Below are 10,489 nucleotides of genomic sequence, written 5' to 3' on the forward strand. Positions count from 1 at the left end.
TGCAAACTCTAATTTAACTTATTAATAAAGAAAGGAGAGGCAAGCAATTTCCCTTTTTATTTGGTAGGCTTGCCATCTGAACTGTTTTTAGCAGCATAATAGACTCCTTGGCAAAGTATTGCACTGGAGTCTCTACATTTATTTCTTGACAACAAGCATCATCTTACATAGAGTTGGACCCTGGGTGTGTTTAGTGTGCCTATGTCTTAGTTTTGAGAAGGACAAGACAAGTTTTAAAACAAATTTGCATATAGATTAAACTATTAGCAGCATTACTAACCTTTTTAAGCCCACTAAACTCTGCTGGAATGCACTCTACTAACGATAAATAAGTACAGAAGAACTACTGCATCCACCTAACATACTTCCCAGAAACAACTAAATTGGGCGAAAGAACAGAATATGCACACCTGGTGTTTAGAGTTAAGCTTTTTGTTACGCCAAAAACGGGTGGTGTACGTATTCTTTACCTCCGCCACTAAATTGAACAACAAATTAACTGAGATTACTTTGTAAGACTGAAAAAGTATGGGGTATTTTTTCTCTCTCCTGTACAAAATTGCCAATACATAAAACGAAATATTATTCAGTTGAACAAGAACTAACATTCAAGTGAACTGTTAATAATTAAAGAACAATGAATAAATTGTCTAATTTAGTAAATGTGCAGTTATTAGGATGTAAATTTGAAGTATCTAAGATACTTCAACTTTAAATCTGTCGGCAATTTATGATGTTATTGCATAGAATATTACCGTTTTTCTCCGTTTCTGCTGCAGAGATAGCATATAATTGTCAGAGTGGAGCTGTCTAATTTTCGCGTACCTTTGGAACAAGTTCTCACAACTTCCACACTGAACAACCTGTTCGTCACAGAATTACGTCGGGTGTATTTTTGAAGGGAGATAACAATTAAAACTTATTGAGATAGATTAGTCAAGGGAGATAATTAGCCAAAACTTGCTCAATTTTAACAATTTATTTAAGTTTTAATGATAAATGAATGTTGCTTTATTTTCCTTTTATATTTTCAAGACAGATTTCACAGAATTAACAAGAACAAATTAAACGAATGACTTACTTGAGTCAGCGATAAGAAATATATTCTTTATATATTTATTAAAGAACAAAAATATAAATTTAACACTTTGATCGTAGAATGAGTATTTTTATCTCAATTTCTACAGTGGAGACACATTTCTGAGTTACTATTCTTAGCAGGTCTACCACATATCTTCTAGTTATCTAAGATAAACAGATATTAGAGTCAATCCAAGAAGCAATTAAATATATAACATGAACTATAATGATACTAAATATTGATGCAATATCACTTTGGAAAATGGGTCTTTTCACATGGCCAGCAATTTTTTTGGAGGTGGGTGGAATTAATTACATCGATTCCAGTGCTTAACTGGTAAGACGAATTTGAACTTAGAATGTAAAGACAGACTAAATGCCACTAAGCATGCTAACGATTCTCTCAGTTCACCACCCTACTACCTGCTAATATTCGTAAGCATAAACTTATGTTTTAATGGACTAATAGGTGTAGCTATTAATACCGAGAGTATGTTAATTCAAAGATAGTCTAAGGCCCTTTCTTATTGTTTTTAATATAAATGAGAACTTTAATCCAGTATATAGGTGCAGGCATGGCTGTGTGGTATGAAGCTTGCTTCCCAACCACATGGTTCCAAGTTCAGTCCCACTGCATAACATTTTCACCAAGTGTCTTCTACTATAGTCTCAAGCTGACCAAAGCCTTGTGAGTACATTTCGTAGACAGAAACTGAAAGAAGCCTGTTAGATATATATATATGTATATATTTATGTGTGTGTTTGTGTTTGTCCCACACCCACCCACCTCCGCCATCACTTTACAACCAATGGTGGTGTGTTTATGTCCCTGTAACATAACCGTTTGGCAAAAGAGACCATTACAATAAGTACTAGGCTTACAAAGAATAAGTCCAGGCGTTGATTTCTTCGACTAAAGCCCCTTTAAGGCAGTGCTCCAGTATGGCCACAGTCAAATGACTAAAACAAGTAAAAAAAAGATGCTAGTGCACACTATAAACATTATTAAATTGTAATAAAATAAATGTTGACTTCCTTTGTTGACAAATATTTTACCATGTAAGTACAGTATTATTATTATTGTTATTACTGTGGTGACAAGCTGGCAGAATCGTTAGCACACTGGGCAAAATGCTTAGCAGCATTTCATCCGTTTTTACGTTCTGAGTTCACATTCTGCCAAGGTCGACCTTGCCTTTCATCCTTTTGGGGGTCAATGAATTAAGTACCAGTGAAACACCTCCTCCAAAATTTCAGGCCTTGTGTCTTTCATAGAAAGGATTATTATTATTGTTATTATTCAGTCCATTAAATCTAAAACTCATTAAATCACAATTTGCTAAATCAAAGTTTTATTGTATTTCATTTGTAAATATAGATATTCTATAAGATTCATCTTTTTAAAAGACTGAATTTCAAATTCATTAACATGATTTTTAAAAAAATTAATTAATCATTTCTATATTGTAGCCAGACATTTTCTTTCCTTAATCTTACATAGTGTACTAACTATAATCATTAAAAATGATTCTGCTATTTAGATATGAAGGTATCAAGTGAAAAAATGCTTTTGAAAGCTGTCACAGGTGTATAAAATGATTCTAAATATATCCATGGAAAGCAAACAAATACAGAAAGTTTTTAGTTTAAGAATAAAAAAGGAATTAAAAGATGGTCTTCAAACAGAAGTAAGACTGAAGGACTTCAGTAAAGACATTGTGCTTACTACATTAAAAAAAAACAACAACAATATGAAGTATTTTTCAATATACCCTAAAACCATATTATAGTTATAATAAGCTACATCTGGGAAAGAATGTTTTATCTGAGCTTAAATAAATACATAAGTAAATACAATTTTTGGAAAATATTTAGATATTAATTTTTTTCTACAATTTGTATTTACTTAAACTTAATTTAAATCAAATTTTATTTTCGTTACATCACAAACACAATAAATCTGGACCTCATAAGCTAATTTTGTAACCACTCCGTGAAGCTTCTTTTTTTCTCCTCTGAAGTTATATAAATAATGAATATCTTAATTTAACAAAAATTCAAGGTTTCAAAACAGAAAATTACAGCTAAATGCTCATTATAACAACAACTGATCTATAATCGTTTCTACTCAGGTAGGACTGAAATTTCAGGCAGGGGTGCAATTGATTATATTGACCTCAGTACTCAACAGGTATTTGTTTTATTGACTCCAAAGGGATGAAAAGCAAAACAAACCTCTTTGGAATTTGAACTCAGAATATAAAAATGGACAAAACACTGCTTAGCATTTTTTCCAGCATAATATTGAATCCGCCAGCCCACCACCCTTCAATGAATTTATAATGATATTAATATTTATTTTTCAGTATGGAATGTAGGTATTTTGAAAATACCTCATGGAGTGACAACTATGCCCTGCATAGTTATGGGCTGCTCTTTTGCAAGGTATAAAACCTGTTCAGCCATCCTACTAGGGATACAACAAAGTCATGCATGTGACTGCAGCATGGCGGATTGTGAAGAGATAGCGGAAGATCTCAACTGAGCCAACAGTGCTTCTTACACTGATACTGAGCAGACAAATCCTAGATCAACAGTTAGGATCACCAAGCTCTATCAAAGGAGTAACTACAATGCATCCATAGAAGTGGTGTCCATGATTGTGTAATCAGCTAATGAAAGATTCCCTATGACTCAAGCTCCCAATTCAAATTCCTAATAATGGAATTGGATGGCGACAGAAAGACATGGGAATCTGCAAAAGCAGCTAAAAGAAAAAAAATTGGTATAATAATCAAGTACTTGCTGATTTGACATCTTAAGAGAATAATTTATGATTCACCATGTTTTTACGTACCAGAATAACGTAAAAAAGTTAAATATATATATATTATATTTTATGAATCAAAAATTTCATGATGTTAAGGAGAACCTAAGAAACACATTTCCAATAAAAAGCAGGTACCTCAAGATCCACGAGTAAAGCTGTTAATATGCAAAGATATGATGCATGATTATCAGACCCTTCATGGTTCTTGATGGAATGCAATACATATGAAAATAAAAAAGTCATTATTTGCACTGTCTACTGCATGATCTGGAATTATAAATTGCGTAGGAGTGGCTGTGAGGTAAGTAGCTTGCTTACGAACCACACGGTTCCGGGTTCAGTCCCACTGCATGGCACCTTGGGTTAGTGTCTTCTACTATAGCCTTGGGCCAACCAAAGCCTTGTGAGTGGATTTGGTAGATGGAAACTGAAAGAAACCCATTGAATATATATATATATATATATATATATGTGTGTGTGTGTGTGTGCATATATGTTTGTGTGTCTGTGTTTGTCCCCCCAACATCGCTTGACAACCGATGCTGGTTTGTTTACGTCCCCGTAACGTAGCAGTTCGGCAAAAGAGACCAATAGAATAAGTACTAGGCTTACAAAGAATAAGTCCTGGGGTCGATTTGCTCGACTAAAGGTGGTGCTCCAGCATGGCCACAGTCAAATGACTGAAACAAGTAAAAGAATAAAAGAAAAGAAAAGAATATTTATTCTTAATATGTATCAGCAGATTCAAATGCAAAATTTGTTACTGTTATGCAAGAAGATCAATTACTTTCATTTTGGTAAGTAAATATTGCTAGGAAGAAAGATTATTCCTTATAAGAAAGTGGATCAGCAATATGATATCAAACTAACTTAGCACAGAATACATTTTGGCATCAAGTCAGTTTTTCAAACACCTTCTTGATTTTTATAAGATATTTTCATATGTATTCGTTCAATAATTGGTCTATTTTCATTGTGGGTAAGAGTTTCTTAGTTTCATCTAAGAGTACTTGGCATAGGAGTGGCTGTGTGGTAAGTAGTTCCTTACGAACCACATGGTCCCGGGTTCAATTCCACTGCGTGGCACCTTGGGCAAGTGTCTTCTACTATAGTCTCGGGCCAACCAAAGCCTTGTGAGTGGATTTGGTAGACGGAAACTGAAAGAGGTCCATCGTATATATGTATATATATGTGTATATATATATATATATAATATATATATGTGTATGTGTGTGTGTGTGTCTGTGTTTGTCCCCTCAGCATCGCTTGACCAATGCTGGTGAGTTTACATCCCCGTGACTTAGTGGTTCGGCAAAAGAGACCGATAGAATAAGTACTAGGCTTACAAAGAATAAGTCCTGGGGTCGATTTGCTCGACTAAAGGTGGTGCTCCAGCATGGCCACAGTCAAATGACTGAAACAAGTAAAAGAGTAAAGAGCAAAATGAGAGTATAAAAGCGTAAAATCTATTTCTTAAATTTTAGTTGTATTTAATTGATACTCAGCCAAAAATAGCTGCCAGTAAGAACAAAAAAGAGAGAGAGTTTAAATTAACCTAAGCAAAATTCAGAAACAACAGACTAAATATATGTATAGTTGTTATTAAATGCATTTAATCAGATATGTGAAAAGGCAACAAAAATACCAAAATCTGGAAGTGAAGAAAAAAAAAAGTCTGGAATTGGTGGAGGCTGATAGACTATATATATATATGTGTGTGTGTGTGTGTGTGTAGTCTATCTCAAAATGCTGACTTGTCTCTACTTACTCCCACTTCCTCATCACTTGTCTTCTTCCTTCCTATTCCAGTACAATAATGCTCAAACATTTTCCTGACTGACAGTTTACAAAACATAAAGTGTACTTCCTGTGGGGGTGTTCCTCTTGTCATTAACCATAGTTCAATGGAAGAGGAAGGGAGAGAAAGAAAATTATATATACAGTGATAGTATCCAAAAGGGATTTAAAATAAACCATCCCTGAAAATAAATGCTTAGTAACAAATACCACCAACCACCTAAACATGATAGTTTAGTATTGAATATTTCCCTAAAATATATATTTTTGTAAGTCTTTAGAGTGATGTAGAAAATCTGTCTGCAAGAATTAATGTGGTAATTCATATATTTTGATATGAATTAATAATAGGAAAGAGAAGAAAATTTGGAAATAGCCTAACAATATGGAATTTTTTGTGGCTTGTGTCAAGGTGTTGTGAAAATATATTACTTGTAATCTCTAATCTCTGTTTATTCTGAATGTTTTATTTTTTTCTGTAAAGATTAGGTACAAATCTGGCTGTGTGGTATGAAATTTGTTTCTCAATCACATGGTTTTTGGGTTCACAGTGTGGCACCTTGGGTAAGTGCCTTCTACTACAGCCTTCAGAACAACAAAAATCTTGAGTAGATTTGGTAGAGAGAAACTGAAAGTAGCTGATTGTATATATTTGCATGTGCCCAAGTGTGTGTGTTTGTTTGTGTCTCCTTGTTTTGATATCGAATTCTAATTCTAAATGAGTATCAGTCCATTCTGCAAAACTACAGTTATGGGAAAATATTACCTTGTTTGGAAACAGGTGATTGTAGTAAAAATCAGTCTCAATAAACTCTGATTTGTGCAAGAATTGAAAAGTGAATGCTAAAACAATGATGAAGAAAACAATGACAGTGAGTGTGAGTGTGTGTGTGTGTGAGAGAGAGAGAGAGAGAGAGAGAGAGAGAGAGAGAGAGAGAGAGAGAGAGAGGCAGGTGTCAAAGAAGATGTACACAGAATTTTGTAGAGTTTAAATAAGAATTCATTTGCTTGTAAATAAAATAAGTCTGACAGCATTATCAATAAAACTTCTAAAAAATTGATGATAATAATTTTGAAAATATTTCTCATTAGGATAGCTAAAGAACAATGAAACAAAAATAAATGAAGATTGGTAAAATAACAATAAAAATAAAACCAAGTTTCTGCTTACTTATAGATTCAAGATAACTTCAAACAAATGAGAAATTGCAGAGTGGCATGTAATTTATTTATATATATATATATACAGCTAAGCTAAATATGATTAATTGATAACTACAATGAGAGACTTAAAAACAGATGTTGAAAATTCGAAACAAGACGAATTTGAAAATATTTTCTAATCTCATGAGTAGATTATATCACAGTAAATTTGTTCAGGCTTTTATTTTTGATATATAAAGTATATATTTTTGTAACTTAGCTATCTACAAAATTAATAAAATTGGATTCGTTTCTTTCATCAGATGACTCCTTTCCTATAGTACTACTATTTATAGTACATCTATATATATCTCATTTGTTTATTTTTCTCATCTTATTTGTGTTATCATGCACAGACCCATCTTCACAATTCTTATATCTCTGAATTAATTTTCTGTTATATCTCTAAAATTGCCATTGTATGTCTAGAGTCACTGGAAAGAAGGTTACAATAACCATTAGAAGTTATTGCTGCTCTTCCCAAACCATCTGTAACCCTTGAAACAACTACAGAATGTGGAGTAACAATTGATCCAAGTAACAAACATTATAAAATCAATGTTTTTCAGCATACAAGTTGAATGTTGCAGACCAAAATTTGCAACCAAAAAAGATAGATTCACTGTGGAAGAACCAAAGATCCAATGTGAAATACAGCAAGATTTGGAAAGGTAGTGACGATGTTTAAATGTTTACACTATATATACTACATTGACTAGTATGATTGAAAATATGGTATTTATTTTCAAATCTATATACTCCTAAAACTTTGTGATTGCTTGCTTGCTTGTCTGTACTTTAATACAGCGAAACCACCACATAATGGGGAAAATATTCCGAAAGTAAGGTACCTCTGAAATGTGAATACAAATGGAAAAAAAGAAATTTCATGTAAATCAGATCATGGATTCCCGAGATACGCAGTTTTTTGGGGTACCTTCATAAATAGCCAAAATGGCGCATAATGGGAATATACTCTGAAAGTAACATAACTCTGAAATGGGAACACATGATACTGTCTAAAATTGTTTTCATTAATTTTATGCTTACGTTATATAACAATTCCTTTTGCATTTTTGTAGAAGTGTGCACATGTGCCATAAATAAATGCTGTTACTGGAGTTCAAGTTTATCTTAGAAGTTCTAATTCTATTAGATGCTGTAAATAATCAATAAAACCTTAAACATGAACCTTGTAAACCAGACCTATGTGGGAATATTTAACTGAATCATCATAAAATTAACTTTCCTTTCAATGCAATGTTGAAATCAGCTTCAATGATTTATAACCTGAGCTGTCAGTGACCCAATGAGTAGTCTAGTTTTTAAATATTCATGAAAAATTTGCAATAATAAATGTAACTTTGTAAAAAAATAACAGCTGTCAACAAAGGCGTAGGAGTGGCTGCGTGGTAAATAACTTGCTTAGGAACCACATGGTTCCGGGGTTCAGTCTTCTGACCAAAGCCTTGTGATAGGATTTGGCAGATGGAAACTGAAAGAAGCCTGTCGTATATATGTTTGTACCCCCAACATCGCTTGACAACTGATGCTGGTGTATTTACGTCCCCGTAACTTAGCGGTTCGGCAAAAAGAGACCGATAGAATAAGTACTAGGCTTACAAAGAATAAAGGCAGTGCTCCAGCATGGCCACAGTCAAATGACTGAAACAATTAAAGAATAAACTCCATATTTTCCACAGGTTTGTGCTAATTTATGAAGCATATATAGAAATTATACAGGCATTGGAGTAATGGAAATTCCTTGTAGTATTTCCTCTTCATGTTCCAGATCGAAATCATACCAGGGAAGGGATCAATTCAATCAAATTACTAATTTATGTATTTGTGCTCAGTTTAAGAAATCCTCATTATTATTAGGTAGTGTGGTATTTATTTGTTCCTACTCTTTACATTATGAGTTCAAATCCAGCTGAAGCCAACTTTATCTTTTGTCTTTCCAGATTGAATAAAGTACATACCACCAGCCAAGTTTTGGATTTGATGGAAATGATTAACCCCAACCCCTCAAAATGGCTGACCATTTACTTAAATTAGAAACCATTATTATAATCATTAGGACAGTGGGTTGTTAGAAACATTAGAATGCTGAAAAAAATATCTTACAGTATTTCTTTTGGATCTTTACATACCGAGTTCAAATCCCACTGACGTCAACTTTGCATTTTATCCTTTCAGGTTTAATAAACTAGTTTCAGTCTAGAACTGGGAATGATGGTGTTGACTTACTCCCTGCTCTCAAAATTGCTGGCCTTGTGCCTATAGTAGAAAGTGTTATTATTATTATTATTATGGCAGCTAGTTGGTAAACTTAGTAGAGCATTAGAAAATATGCTTTGTGATATTTGTTCTGGCTCTTTACATTTTGAGCTCAAATCCTATCAAGGTCAACTTTGTTTTTCATCCTTTCGAGGCCGACAAAAAAAAAACAATTAAATACTGGGGTCACTGTAATCAACTAACATCCCTCCCACTAAAATTGATTGCCTTTATGCCAAATTTAGAAAGAATTCTTCTTATGATTATTATTATTATTAGGTGTAGGTGTGGTAAGTACCTTGCTTACCAACCACATGGTTCCGGGTTCAGTCCCACTGTGTGGCATCTTGGGTAAGTGTCTTCTACTACAGCCTCGGGCCAACCAAAGCCTTGTGAGTGGATTTGGTAGATGGAAACTGAAAGAAGCCCGTCGTATATATATATGTATGTATGTGTATATGTTTGTGTGTCTGTATTTGTCCCTCCAATATCGCTTGACAACTGATGCTGGTGTGTTTACGTCCCTGTAACTTAGCGGTTTGGCAAAAGTGACTGATAGAATAAATACTAGGCTTACAAGGAATAAGTCCTGGGGTTGATTGGCTCGACTAAAGGCGGTGCTCCAGCATGGCCACAGTCACATGACTGAAACAAGTAAAAGAGTATTATCATTAGCAGAATCAGTAGAACTAGGGAAAAAAATTTCTTCTAGTATTTAGTTATGTCCCTTTAAATTCTGATTTCAAATTCTACTGTGGTCTAAGAAATATATGTACCAGTGAAATTCGTAGTCTTGCACCTATACTAGAAATTTTTATCAGTATATATTAGTGCAGTGAAAAAGCAGAATCACTTGAGCATAAGCCAAAATATCTTGTGGTTATTGCTCATAGCTCTTTATAGTCTGAGTTCAAATCTTGCCACAGTCAACTTTACCTTTTTCTTCCTCTGGGGTTGATAAGATACAGTTCTAGTCTTATTTTGAGGTTGATATAATTAACCCCATCTCATGGTTCCTGGCTCAATTTCACTGCATGAGACTTTGGGCAAGTGTCTTTTACTATAGCTTCGGGCCGACCAATGCTTTGTGAGTGAATTCAGTAGACAGAAGCATGTTTTATATATATATATATATATATATATGCACACAAATATGTTTGTGTATGTGTATGTGTGTTTTCCCTCCCCACCACGCATCACTTGACAACTGATAGAATAAGTACTAGGCTTACAATGAATAAGTCCTGGGGGGGCGATTTCTTCAACTAAAAACCCTTTAAGACAGTGTTCCAGTATGGC

Source organism: Octopus sinensis, linkage group LG2, assembly GCF_006345805.1.
Source record: "Octopus sinensis linkage group LG2, ASM634580v1, whole genome shotgun sequence".
Lineage (NCBI taxonomy): Eukaryota > Metazoa > Mollusca > Cephalopoda > Octopoda > Octopodidae > Octopus > Octopus sinensis.